Genomic DNA, 14243 nt, shown 5'->3' with positions numbered 1-14243 from the left:
AGGCCGCAATCCAGTCGTGACTTTCCGGACCAACCCCGAAATCCAGTCACGGATGCCTGAATGCATCATAAACTAGACAATTCTTCTGTCCACACGCTACAGGGTCGATCACCGAATTATCGATGATCCTAATTATTCGCGCGGACCGAAATACCGGGAGTTTATACCTTGACGGGACCTGCACGAACGAGCTTAGGCGGCTCGTTCCGTATGCGAGGCCGAGCGGTTATATAATCGCCAAGTCCCGTCGGACGAGATTATTACGTTTATCGGCTTTAATTAGCCAGTTAATTCCCCGAACGCACCATGGCAGTCAATGTGAGGAAAGGGACGCAACAAGCAGGTTCACGTTCAACAATGGGTATTTATTTTTGCACGTAAGCAGTCAATGAATGGGGATAAGGGACAAGACACGAGCAAAAGCCTACAGCCGAGTTCTATTTCATTTACAGCACGCACTTAATACAATTCTACTTTGAGGGGCAAGGCGCCACAGACTTTCATACAAAAACCCAAGAAAGAAAAGACACAGGCTCGTCAGCCTTTAATATTCCTCAGAGCCGGGATGACCGAAGGGGCTCCGAGAGGCCGGGCCGATTACCTTGCCGCCCTGGTGGCAACTCGATGGGCTTTTGTTCGGCGACCCTGGGTATTTGTTTCTCGCTGGCTTGTTGCCAACGCAGCAACGGTTGTAATGGCAGCTTGGTTGGTCCAGGGCCTGGCGGCGCTCCCGACTTTCCACGGCCGTCTCCCCAACTTGGTTGGTCAAGGGCCTGGCAGTGCACCCGATTTTCTACGGCCGCCTTCCCGACGACTCCAACGAACTCAACTCCACCGAGCAACTCCTCTCCGCAACTCAACTGCTGCTTTCAACTCAACTCAACTGCTTTCTCGGCGTCCCCAACGCGGCTTTTTATCGGGTCTGGGGCTTTTGCCCCTCCCTTCCGGGTGTGGAAATCCCAGGAGTGTGCAGGGGAAAATCCCAGGAGTGATCGGGTTTGCATACTTTTAGTAACCGCCATGCCTGTTAACGCCGTTCTGAGGAACCCGCCCAAACCGTCAATCCTGTTTTCGTCCCAGAATATCGGGGCGGGAGTTGTCGAGTTGTTCTTTTCGGAGCATACTGTTCGTAACGGACATGGAGAATGTGGCTCCTTTGGCGGTGTTTGTGGAGATGCCGTGGTTTGTTTGAAATAAAAGATAGAACAGAATAACGGCTAACTCAAAGATTCACAGCCCGGCACATGAACAATTCCCTTTATACATCGGTAGGGAAATCTATCCTGGAACACACACTTATCGAAATAACTGATCTCTGGGGAACCTGAATGGTGGTTTGCGAATTTCCACAACTGTAACAATTTATATATATATATATATATATATATATATATATATATATATATATATATATATATATATATATATATATATATATATATATATATATATATATATTGTTGTGGTTACCAAATTCGCAAACCACCATTCAGGCCCCTTAGGTGAGGTATCTCGGTAAGTGCATGTGTAGTTAGGCCCAAACCCGTTGTCTAGTGGGAATACATGTCATTTATACATGCTGCGACTCTTCAGGATAGCCGTTTTTCTTTTACTATCTTTATTTTGGACCAACCGCCATGATTACCACCACAATCACAACATCAACCACCAACCACAACGCGGCTTCACCACAACCGCCACGACCTTCCCGTCACACCTCGCAACCGTAGCATCGCCACCGTTCTTGCCCCGCTGTGGGTACCGGTGTTGGACTCGTGCAGGGCGCGCGTCGAACAGCGTGTACAAAATCACGGATTTTGTGCTTCAAAAACGGATCACAAACGACACACGCCCACTTTTTGCCGTCCAATCGGTGAGCGAGGGGCGATTTGGCCCCGCCCCCAGGGCGATCGATATATGCAAATTTATGGATCAAAAAGCCTTCACGCCCACTTTTTCTCGGGCCAATGGGGAGCGAGGTGAAAGGTCGAAGGGAGGGGGTCAAAGATGAGAGGGCGAAGTTACGGGGCGGATAAAAGGACCGTGTTCGTCAGTCCAGGAGAGTCCAGACGAGGAGAGAAGGAGAGTCGGGAGAGTAGGAGAGTCGAGAGGCGGAGAGTAGGAGAGTCCAGAGGCGGAGAGTAGGAGAGTAGGAGAGTCCAGAGGCGGAGAGTAGGAGAGTAGGAGAGTCGGAAACAGAGAGTCAAGACTTCGCGGGCGGTGGAGCTGCTAGTCGTGTGCGTTGGAGTCGGAACGGAGGGGACGGAGCTGTGGAAAGGCGGCGACACCAGACGAGGGGGTGCTCGCGTCGTGCAGGGAGCTGCACCCGAGGGAGGCCGACAGCGCGACCTGGCCGAGGTGGAGACGCACACCAGGGATAATAAAGATCCTCTATACCCCGAGCATCAGCAACCCCCTCCTGTTTCCCCCCGCGCTGAGATAGTGCGACCAAGGGGGCCCCTTTCCCACCCCCTACCAGACACTGTCCGCGGGGCCCGCGGAGTTGAGGCGCCATCGCCGCTCCGCGTCTCATCACCAGACGGGTAGGCGCGACCCGGTCTCGGCCTCAGGCCCGCCTCATCCTTGAGGGTATTCTTTCCTTGGTTTTGGGTATGTGTTGTCGGCGCCGTCTGTGAAGTAAAATTGTATAAGTGTTGCCGTGTGCTCGGTAGTCGGTATTAGCTCTGCATTGTGTTTTCGCTTTTGCATTTGCTTTTTGTGTAAATGGAATTGTGTTTTTCTTTTCTGTGTGCTTTTGGTGGAATTGTATATGTGTGCTTCCCGTGTGCCGCGAATAAATATGCTTTGTGTTGAACTGTTTCCCGCTTCGCTTCGTCATTTCTCCCATTGAATCCTCATCTTGCTTCACGTAAAGGGTTGGTAGTGGGCTGAATACGCCCGATAATTAATCGAACCGTCGAGGTCGACGATAACACCGCTCGGTTATTCTGATAGTACGGAACGGGTCGCTTAAGTGGCCCGTGTCCGAAGTCGACCTGCGGCGAGGTGCGATCGCCCGGTCTACCCTCCGCGTGGGTACTTAGGTAGGTCGAATTTGGCGAGCAACCCTATCCCACGCGGGGGCTGATTGGCTCGATCGCGGTGAGACCGAAAGGTCCACCCGTGACTGGTTCCCGGCGTTAGTCCGAGAGGGTCACGACTGGATTGTCCGTCCGGTGGGCAACGTGCCGCGATTCGAGTTACGTGGCCGTCAGCACGCCGGCGGGCGCGAATCCGCAACACTGGTGTCAGGTCGTGCGATACAAACCCATCGCCCTCCTCGCGGCACTGGTATCGGAGAACAGGAAAACGGGCTCTCCTGTCTCCGGCTAAATTCACGGGAATCGGTCCAGGGGTGAGAGAAGCGACCCCCGATTCCCTCCAAATTACGAGCGAGCTAAATTAACCCTTCACGAGAAGCAAGATGGCGTCTCAAGGCGAGCGGGAGCCGGGGGCAAATGGATGTAGAATGTGTAGAATCCATGGTCCAGGATGGAATCCCCGAGCAGGAAATGTTGATTGTGCAGGAACACGGACTCGCCCAACTGAACCCAGAGCCCGAAATGGGTGCGGCAGCGGCCGCAGTGTATGACACCTCCCCCCCCCCCTCTCCACCAAAACCCTTCCCCAACCCTTGCCGAAACGGCTCAGCTGAGTGCATCCGACATGGTCCAGCTATGCGCCATGCTGGCGGCAATGACAAATGAAATGAAAAACGAAATGAAAGGCATGAACGAAAAGATAAATGCGAACATGAACGAAAAGATGGATGCGAATACACAACAAATAAACGAAAAGATGGATACAAACACAAACGGAATGGAAGCAAACATGAAAAAAGAAATGAAAGAACTACGGGGTGAGACGCAGAACATGGGCCGATGCCTGCAGGCGGGCATGAAGGCCGTGACCAGGGAGCTGGGAATGGCGACTCCACGTGTGGGAGCAAACGAGCTGGAAGGGGGTGCAACGGCTGACAGGCCCGCGGTGGAGGCGGGTAAAAAAATAATTCGGGGGGCGTGTTCGGCGAGGGTCGTGACAGAGGAATCGACGGTGACCAAAAGGGAAAAATTAAATGGGGAGACCAAAACGTGTGAGACGAGACACGAGGTGACGACAACGGAAATAATAGTGGAGACAAGGGAGGTAAAGGGTGAAGAGTTGGCAGTGACGGTAGCCGGGAAGGGAACGATAGAGGAGAGACTGCACGGTGAGGACGGGGTAAGTGACGCACACACGGAGGTAGTGGAGGACAATGGGGTTGAGCTCGCGGAGCGTGTAGAGACCCAGTGCGAGCACCTGGATGGCCTCCTCCAGGAACGAGGGGAGGGAGTATGCCCCCTTGAGGTGAGTCACGACCAGGTGAGTTCGGTCGTGCTTTGCGAGGTTGAGGGGAGGAGTGCTGTGGACAGGTGCACGGAGAGCTTGGGGGGTACAGAGGCCCCGGAGACCCTTGTGGGGACACAAATCCCCAGTGTGGTTGTCCCTGTGTGTGTGGTGCAAGGTGTGAGTGCGTCCCCGTGTGTGGAAGCGACCCCGTGTGTGAGTGGTGTGGTGGCGATGGTGTCGGAGTACGTGCTTCCCAGCACGCCGTGTGTGAGTGAGGCACGGAGTGTGGAAGAGACTGCGTGTGTGTGTCGCCGTGTGTATGAGTGAGGTACCGCGGGTGAGTGCCCCCGCGTGTGTGGATGAGGCACGGAGTGCGAGTGAGGCACCGCGGGTGAGTGCCCCCGCACGCGTGAGTGAACGGCCGTATGCAAGGGAGACAGTGTGTGTGAGAGAGCGGTATGTGAGGGAGATGTCGGTTGGCATGCGGGAGCACGCAGCCGCATCTCCCGGTGTGAATGTGATGGAGTGGACTGTGTGCGTCGTAACACGCAGGTGTGCGTGTGTGGAATGGAGACGGAGACGGCGACATGTGAGGAAAGAAAGCCGAGTAGCGGCTGTAGTTGTTTCGGGGACCGTGCCGGGTTCACCCAGCAGTGAGCACGCGGTTCGTGCTGTGCAACGCACGAGACCACCACGTGCTCGCTTGCGAGAGTGAAGTCCCGGTCCGGAAACGCACGCGGTGGATTTGCCGATCCCGCGGACGGACAAAGTTTAGGCAGGTAAATGGATTTGGACCGGACGGGTTCTCCACGCGATCGTGTGTGTTAAGCTCCAACGGGCAAAGCACATGTGTTCGCGTGGGGAACCCCTCGAGACGTGGGGCTTGTGTTTTTTTTTTATGCGCACGGTGACGCCATGGCTGCACGTGGGGTTGGAATCCGGCAGGAGGGGTATCTCTGCCGGATGGTACCGTCCAAGGAGGGACGAGGAACACGTGCAGCTGCATGACGTCACGGGCAGGTGCAAAGTGCGCGAGCTCTGAGTTGCCGCGCAGGTGCTGCGCATGAAAAAAAAAAAAAAAAACAAGCCTCACTTTCGGGTGCACAGGATTCCTGGGCAAGGGGTGGAAGACCCCCTTACCTGGGCAAAGGATGGAAACTAGTTAGGGGGAAGGGTTAGCTTAGTTAGACCGACTTCATGGGGCAGGAGTAAGTCCTCATGGAGTCCGTGGAATGGATTAGTTAGAGGGATTGTAGCCAGATTTAGGTTGGGAAATAACATGAATTTTTGAGTTTGGAGACATGGACAGACTTGTGGATGTGTAGAGGGGACGTAGCTTAGCTACGTAGGTTAAAAGGAACGTGCTACTAGTTTAAGGGACGACGTGGGAGCACGAGTTAGTTAGGGGATGTAGTTAGAAGGATGGCAGAGTTCAGTGGTGTGTGTGTGTTGAAGAGTTGGTGAGTGAAGTGGAAGCATGTGCTTGGTGAGTGAGTGAGGCCAGCGGGTCTGTGTGTGTGGAGTGAATGGGGAATGCATGGTGCGATGAGTGATTGGGGGGAGGAGTGACTCCCACCCAAGGGACCCCGGGGTCAGAGTAAAGTGAGTTAGCTGGGTTAGTCAAATTAACAAAAATGGAGGTCGTTTTGCTGTTGGTGGGAATGTAGGCTCGAAACCCATTTGGAGGGGTGCAGGAGCCCTGTTGACGGGCTTGGGAGCGTGGCTGCGAAAGGTGAGTATCGCTGAGTGGGTACCCCGGGCACCAGGCTAGTCGGCCGTGGTAGGCCAAGGGCCCATGGGGGGCCGGGATAGAGTAGTGGGCACGGGTGCGCCTGCTCGGTGCGGGGGCCCGGGGCACCATTAGCTGCGTGGGCAGTGTTGTGGGCACGGGTGACCCTCGGAAAGGGGCCCGGGAGGCCGGCCTGCCACGTGTGCGTTTCAGGGGAGGTGCCATGGGGGGCACTCCCCGGTGTTAGGGAGCTGGTAGGCTCGGAGGCAGTGTAGTGCCCGGGGGTGCCATAGCGGGAGATTCGGCAGAGGGTCGTGCCTGCAAAAGGGAGCCACGTGTCCCAGCCAGGAGACCGTGTGAGGGCACGGAGAGAAAATTGGGGGGCGAGGCCCGAAATTGTAAGGACACCAACACAGGCGACGGGAATCTGGGTTGTTAGAACCAATAGTTTAAGCGAGAGGCGCTTGTTGAAAGCCCCGGGGTAGTTTAACAGTTAAATGGTTAGGATAGATTAGGAGATGTACCCCTCCGCACCATCCATCCCCTCGCTGGACCCACTTGGTGTTAAGATCGCCGAACTCTGGGGAGGCCATTCTGAGGCTTCGTTGGGCCTCGACACAGGACGTTAGCTCTCCCTTATTCCCCTCCGGGAAGGGAACGTAGGGGTTGGGAGTAGGCTAGGTGACAGGATAGGTTAGCCGAACAAAGACGATAAAGGGGGTTAGGGGACGATTTATAGTGGGGAAGTAAAAATAAAAACAACAAAAAAATAAGTTGGGGCTAAATTGGGGTTTGACAAATTAAGGGAGTGGGTATGTACAGTGACAGGCAAAGGCGATAGGTTGGGAGGGAGACAGGTAGGTAGGTCCGAGCCCGCCTTCCAAGTGGCCAGCACCACCGCACTCCCTCCACCAACCTCCACGGAACGGCAAAGGCTGGCCAACTTCGTCTGCAGCTGCTGTGCTGCAAGGCCTGTGCCGGCCCACTTCATCTGCCGGCTGACTGTTTTGCTGCAAGGCCTGTGCCGGCCACTTCATCTACAGCTGTGGTACTTCAAGGCCTGTGCCGGCCAGTTCATCTGCCGGCTGTGTTTGCCTGCAGCGGCCTTCTTCTTCTGCGGGCTGTGTTTGCCTGCTGCCTTTGCCATGCCATGCCCACTGCCCACGTTCACCAGCCCCGTTCAATTTTTGCTTTGCCCCCCCACCCCTGTTCATTGCCATGTGCGCCAGGATCAAGGCAACAGTTTGCAAGCTGCGAGAACTGCCCCGTTGGCAGCTACAACACGGGCCTGCAGTGGCGGCCCGTGCACCGTGTTTGTGTTCATGCATCCATTCGTTGTGCTCATTGCGTGTGCCACTTGAGCTGGCACGGAGACTGCGTTTGTGTAGCCCATGCACCGTTGTGGTTCACTGCGTTCAGTTCAAAAGGGAAGGCCTTGGACTGCGTGTGAGCAGCCAGCCACGTTCCCTGTCACCTGCATTGTTTGAGCCAGAGACTGCATGCGGGCAGCCTGGCTCCCTGCTAACTGCTTTCTTTTTGCAGAGTTCAATGATCCTGGGCCATGGTTTCGTGTAAAATTTGTAAGTTAAGGTTAAGATGTACTGTAAATATGAGTGTGCCCCCGGCATGTCTGTCTAGCGCCGGCAATTTTATTTAAGTCGTCCGTGTGAGTGAGTTTGTTTAGATAGTTACGCAGCCCTCAGGTTATTTATTTTGGGGACACGAATACCATGAATGTCGCACTCAGGGATCCGTAGGTAAAATGTACTAGGGGAAAACTACACATGATGGCACACGAAAATTTGACGACTCGGGACGAGTCTGTAAAAAGGGGAGGGGTAGTGTTGTGGTTACCAAATTCGCAAACCACCATTCAGGCCCCTTAGGTGAGGTATCTCGGTAAGTGCATGTGTAGTTAGGCCCAAACCCGTTGTCTAGTGGGAATACATGTCATTTATGCGTGCTGCGACTCTTCAGGATAGCCGTTTTTCTTTTACTATCTTTATTTTGGACCAACCGCCATGATTACCACCACAATCACAACATCAACCACCAACCACAACGCCGCTTCACCACAACCGCCACGACCTTCCCGTCACACCTCGCAACCGCAGCATCGCCACCGTTCTTGCCCCGCTGTGGGTACCGGTGTTGGACTCGTGCAGGGCGCGCGTCGAACAGCGTGTACAAAATCACGGATTTTGTGCTTCAAAAACGGATCAAAAACGACACACGCCCACTTTTTGCCGTCCAATCGGTGAGCGAGGGGCGATTTGGCCCCGCCCCCAGGGCGATCGATATATGCAAATTTATGGATCAAAAAGCCTTCACGCCCACTTTTTCTCGGGCCAATGGGGAGCGAGGTGAAAGGTCGAAGGGAGGGGGTCAAAGATGAGAGGGCGAAGTTACGGGGCGGATAAAAGGACCGTGTTCGTCAGTCCAGGAGAGTCCAGACGAGGAGAGTAGGAGAGTCGGGAGAGTAGGAGAGTCGAGAGGCGGAGAGTAGGAGAGTCCAGAGGCGGAGAGTAGGAGAGTAGGAGAGTCCAGAGGCGGAGAGTAGGAGAGTCCAGAGGCGGAGAGTAGGAGAGTAGGAGAGTCCAGAGGCGGAGAGTAGGAGAGTAGGAGAGTCGGAAACAGAGAGTCAAGACTTCGCGGGCGGTGGAGCTGCTCGTCGTGTGCGTTGGAGTCGGAACGGAGGGGACGGAGCTGTGGAAAGGCGGCGACACCAGACGAGGGGGTGCTCGCGTCGTGCAGGGAGCTGCACCCGAGGGAGGCCGACAGCGCGACCTGGCCGAGGTGGAGACGCACACCAGGGATAATAAAGATCCTCTATACCCCGAGCATCAGCAACCCCCTCCTGTTTCCCCCCGCGCTGAGATAGTGCGACCAAGGGGGCCCCTTTCCCACTCCCTACCAGACACTGTCCGCGGGGCCCGCGGAGTTGAGGCGCCATCGCCGCTCCGCGTCTCATCACCAGACGGGTAGGCGCGACCCGGTCTCGACCTCAGGCCCGCCTCATCCTTGAGGGTATTCTTTCCTTGGTTTTGGGTATGTGTTGTCGGCGCCGTCTGTGAAGTAAAATTGTATAAGTGTTGCCGTGTGCTCGGTAGTCGGTATTAGCTCTGCATTGTGTTTTCGCTTTTGCATTTGCTTTTTGTGTAAATGGAATTGTGTTTTTCTTTTCTGTGTGCTTTTGGTGGAATTGTATATGTGTGCTTCCCGTGTGCCGCGAATAAATGTGCTTTGTGTTGAACTGTTTCCCGCTTCGCTTCGTCATTTCTCCCATTGAATCCTCATCTTGCTTCACGTAAAGGGTTGGTAGTGGGCTGAATACGCCCGATAATTAATCGAACCGTCGAGGTCGACGATAACACCGCTCGGTTATTCTGATAGTACGGAACGGGTCGCTTAAGTGGCCCGTGTCCGAAGTCGACCTGCGGCGAGGTGCGATCGCCCGGTCTACCCTCCGCGTGGGTACTTAGGTAGGTCGAATTTGGCGAGCAACCCTATCCCACGCGGGGGCTGATTGGCTCGATCGCGGTGAGACCGAAAGGTCCACCCGTGACTGGTTCCCGGCGTTAGTCCGAGAGGGTCACGACTGGATTGTCCGTCCGGTGGGCGACGTGCCGCGATTCGAGTTACGTGGCCGTCAGCCGCGAATCCGCAACAATATATATATATATATATATATATATATATATATATATATATATATATATATATATATATATATATATATATATATATATATATATAGTACGGCTGTGGAAATCCGCAATACACCACAAAGGGTCCTCAGGTGAGATATATCGATAAGTTCATGTGTAGTTAGCCCACACCCGTTGTTTATAGGGAATATGTGAGATTCATTGGGGTTGCGACGCTTTAGTTAGCCGTTTTTCTTTATCGTTATTTTGAGCCACCATTGCCACAAACCTCCACGCAAATAACAACCGCCACAACGCCCACCACACTCACACCACCCCCACGACAATCACCACCATCTTCGCCACTACGCCCGCTTACGAACGCCATCCTCCCCAGACCCAAAAAGGATTGGCAGAACAAAACCACTTGTGAAGCTTGTGGGGTTTTTTTCCCACCATTTTTCCCCGCGCTTGGTGTGAAGGGGAGGGGTGGGGCAGCTCGCTCCCGATTGGTAGACGCGCGGTGTGACGTGGTCGGGAGTGAGGAACGCCCCTTTTTGGGAGGCTCCCAGAAGGGGGGTGGAGCCCGAAACGGGGCAGAGGGAAGGGCGGAGCCCCGCTCCATAAAGGACGGACACGGGCGGGGCGCGCTCTCTTCTCCTCTCCTCTTCTTCGCCCCTTGGTGAATGCGTTCCTTCCTCTTGGATATCTCTTTGGTCCTCCCGTATGCTCTCTCTCCTCGTGACGGTTGATCCGCAAACCAACTCACGTTCCCTTCCTCCTCGTTCGTGGCCCGGCGAGGCCTATTGGTGGGAGACGCGGACGAGGAGAGCGAGCGCGCTTGATCCCTTTGTACATGACGGTGTGGTGAGAGAGAGCGAGGAAGCTCCTGCTCGAGAATTCCTGGTCGGAGGGTCAGTCTGAGTCGGTGCGGTCCCGAGACCCCGCTGGTGGGACGGAGCGTCTGCCATTCCCCTCTCTCGGCCCCAAGTATCGACAGTTTCTTGCCCCCCCCCTTCCCGTCCGCACAGAGATAGCGCCGGAAAACCCCAGTCGTTCCCCAAAACCCCGTCCATGGCGTCGAGCGGCCAAACGTGCCGGCACGAAGCACGAGCTCACCGACCACGCCGGAGGAACTGAAAGCTGAGGGCGCGGGAGAAGGACTTGGTGTGCAAAAAGGCAAGTCGCCACTTTTGTTTCTTTGGGTTTTGTGTAAATGTGTGTGTGTGGCGCCAGTCCATCAAGTTTAGACCTGAATAAGTGCCAGTATAATTATTATATACGGTTGTTGCACTGAGTTTCGTTCTTGCTTTTGTTCTTGCCCCTGTATATGTGCACGATTAATTGTTGCTGACTGGAAATACGTGCTTCCATGTGTCGCGCATTAAATGTACTTGTCCAATGGTTCCCCCGTTTCGCTTCGTCCTTTCCTTTGTTGAATCTCCATCTTGCATCACGTAAGGGATTGATAGTGGGTTTAAAACACCCGGTAACTAATCTGAACCGTCAAGGTCGACAATAACTCCGCTCGGTTATCCCTGTAGCACGGAACGAGCCGCTTAAGCGGTTCGTGTCCGGAGTCATCCTGTGGCGTGGTACAACCCCTCGGTCGGTTACCCGTGCGAGTACTTAGGTTTTATCGACTTTCGGCAATTCACCCAATGTCGCACGGGTAGAATGCGGACTGGGTTGTGGTGAGGTTAAACCCCCACCCGTGACTAGCTCCTTGGCGATAGTTCCAAGAGGGTCACGACTGAATTGTCCGTTCCGGTGGGCGACGCGTCGCGATTTGAGTTACGTGGCCGATCGCACGCCGGAGGGGCCAAAATTAATAACAATATATATATATATATATATATATATATATATATATATATATATATATTGTTGTGGTTGACCAAATTCGCAAACCACCATTCAGGTCCCTTAGGTGAGATATCTCGGTAAGTATATGTGTAGTTAGGCCCAAACCCGTTGTCTAGAGGGAATAAATGTCATTCATGCGTGCTGCGACTCTTCAGGATAGCCGTTTTTCTTTTACTATCTTTATTTTGGACCAACCGCCATTATTACCACCACCAACCACGTCTCAACAGTCATCACAACATCAACCACCCACCACAACGCCGCTTAACCACAACAGCCACGACCACGGACTTTCCGCAGAAAAACGGATCAAAAACGACTCACGCCCACTTTTGTTCCGTCCAATCGGTGAGCGAGGGGCGATTTGGCCCCGCCTCCAGGGCGTTGGAGGGCGGTCGCTATATGCAAATTCATGGATCAAGAAGCATTCACGCCCACTTTTTCTCGGGCCAATGGGGAGCGAGGTGAAAGGTCGAAGGCAAGGGGTCAAAGGCGAAGCCACGGGGCTTATATAAGCGGCTGCGTTCGTCAGAAAAGTGGTGTACGTTGGAAAGAGTGCAGTTGGGAGTTCGCGGAGTTGGAGCGAAGAGGACGGAGCTGTGGAGAGGCGGCGGCGGCGAAGGCAGACGAGGGGGTGCTCGCGTCGGTGCCGGGAGCTGCACACCAGAGAAGCCAGCAACGCGACCGAGGTGGAGGAGGAGACGCTCGCCGCGGGACCCGAGACAGGGTTATATCCTCCTTTCCCCGAGCATCAGCAACCCCCTCCTGTTTCCCCCCGTGCTGAGATAGTGCGACAAAGGGGGCCCCCTTCCGACCCCCTGCCGGACACTGTCCGCGAGGCCCGCGGAGTTGAGGCCCCACCGCCGCTCTGCGTCTCATCATCAGACGGGTAGGCCCGACACGGTCTCGGCCCCAGGCCCGCCTACCCCCTCATCCTGGAGGGTAGTTCTCTTTTCTTTTGCTTTGGGAATGTGTGTTGTCGGCGCCGTCTGTGAAGTAAAATTGTATAAGTGTTGCCGTGTGCTCGCGTAGTCGGTATTAGATCTGCATTGTCGCATTTGCTTTTTGTCTTCTTCTTTTCCATGTGCTTTTGGTGGAATTGTATATGTGTGCTTTCCGTTCATCGCGAATAAATGTGCTTTATGTTGAACTGTTTTCCCGCTTCGCTTCGTCATTTCTTTCATTGAATCCTCATCTTGCTTCACGTAAAGGGTTGGTAGTGGGCTGAATACGCCCGATAATTAATCGAACCGTCGAGGCCGACGATAACACCGCTCGGTTATCCCGATAGTACGGAACGGGTCGCTTAAGTGGCCCGTGTCCGAAGTCGACCTGCGGCGAGGTGCGATCGCCCGGTCTACCCTCCGTGTGGGTACTTAGGTAGGTCGAATTTGGCGAGCAACCCTATCCCACGCGGGGGCCGATTGGCTCGATCGCGGTGAGACCGAAAGGTCCACCCGTGACTGGTTCCCGGCGTTAGTCCGAGAGGGTCACGACTGGATTGTCCGTCCGGTGGGCGACGTGCCGCGATTCGAGTTACGTGGCCGTCAGCACGCCGGCGGGCGCGAATCCGCAACAATATATATATATATATATATATATATATATATATATATATATATATATATATATATATATATATATATATATATATATATATATATATCTACCTTGGAAAGGCAAAGTGTCTCATAGGTTTGAAAACAAGATCAAACAGACCGTGTCCCATTCTTATTATGCTGATCAACCACGAACGATTTTCACAACCTGCCCCCTCACATACAAGTAAGATTATTTACGAATTTCAGTGCCAGTGTGATGCTGGGTACATGGTCCACACATCTTTGAGATTGAAGGCTTGCATTGAACAAAACGTCTCTTTGGGGATCAGACGGGGTTAGTCAACCAAACAGAGACAACCAACTCGGGCTTGTAAGAATGTACACAGTACGACATCTATTCCCTGTGCCTCCGCAATTGGTCACCACTTACTGAATAATCCTCAGTGTGCAGAGCAATATCATATTGGCTGGTTTAAAATTCTGGGTAGAGGACACGGTTCAGCTCACCTTCATCAGGTCAACCAATCCCATTCTTTTTAGACAGAATTTGTCTGAACTTTAATACTTTATATCTATTTTAACTATGATGGCTTCACTGTGTGACAACTGTACCACAGTTAACGTTGATTCATCATGAAACCCCCCGCCCCCCCCTTACTAGCCTTCAGCTAATTAGCATTATGTTTCCACCGGTACTTCATATCTGCCTAACCATTCTTCATGATGGGTCATATCTGCCTACTCATTATTCATGATGCTCTATGGTTCCACCAATCAGGTAATCCCATCTTTTCTCTCAAAAAAAATCAATGTTGAGGACATGACATTGTAACTTTATAAACGAGATTTTGGTGCTTCTTCTTCAGCTGTTTGCGGTTTTATCCTGAGGAGAGCAAGTCAAAAAGCTTTGATAATATCTCTCCTGAAATGCAGATTATATTTATCCGGAGTAATAGGTGGGGGAGGGTGTTACCAATTCCATGATAAGTACATACATAAACTAGAAGAGCACTCGGTAGAGTGCATACCTCCACCCTGTAATGCCTCATCCATGAGAACATATCGAGCCCAATACATTTTTGAAATAACATGCTATATATCGTTTTTGGC

General features: G+C 53.3%; 1 protein-coding gene across 3 annotated transcripts in view; it reads right to left on the bottom strand.

Moving 5' to 3' along the window:
* Positions 1-14243, bottom strand: part of LOC147031418 (uncharacterized) — a 138228-nt gene that overhangs the window by 85522 nt on the left and 38463 nt on the right. The gene's annotated exons all lie outside the window — the stretch shown is intronic.

Source organism: Eptatretus burgeri, chromosome 2 (genome assembly GCF_056783735.1).
Source record: "Eptatretus burgeri isolate ZD-2024b chromosome 2, Ebu_testis_v1, whole genome shotgun sequence".
In the NCBI taxonomy this organism is placed as follows: Eukaryota; Metazoa; Chordata; class Myxini; order Myxiniformes; family Myxinidae; genus Eptatretus; species Eptatretus burgeri.
This window is presented reverse-complemented; position numbering and strand designations above follow the sequence as displayed.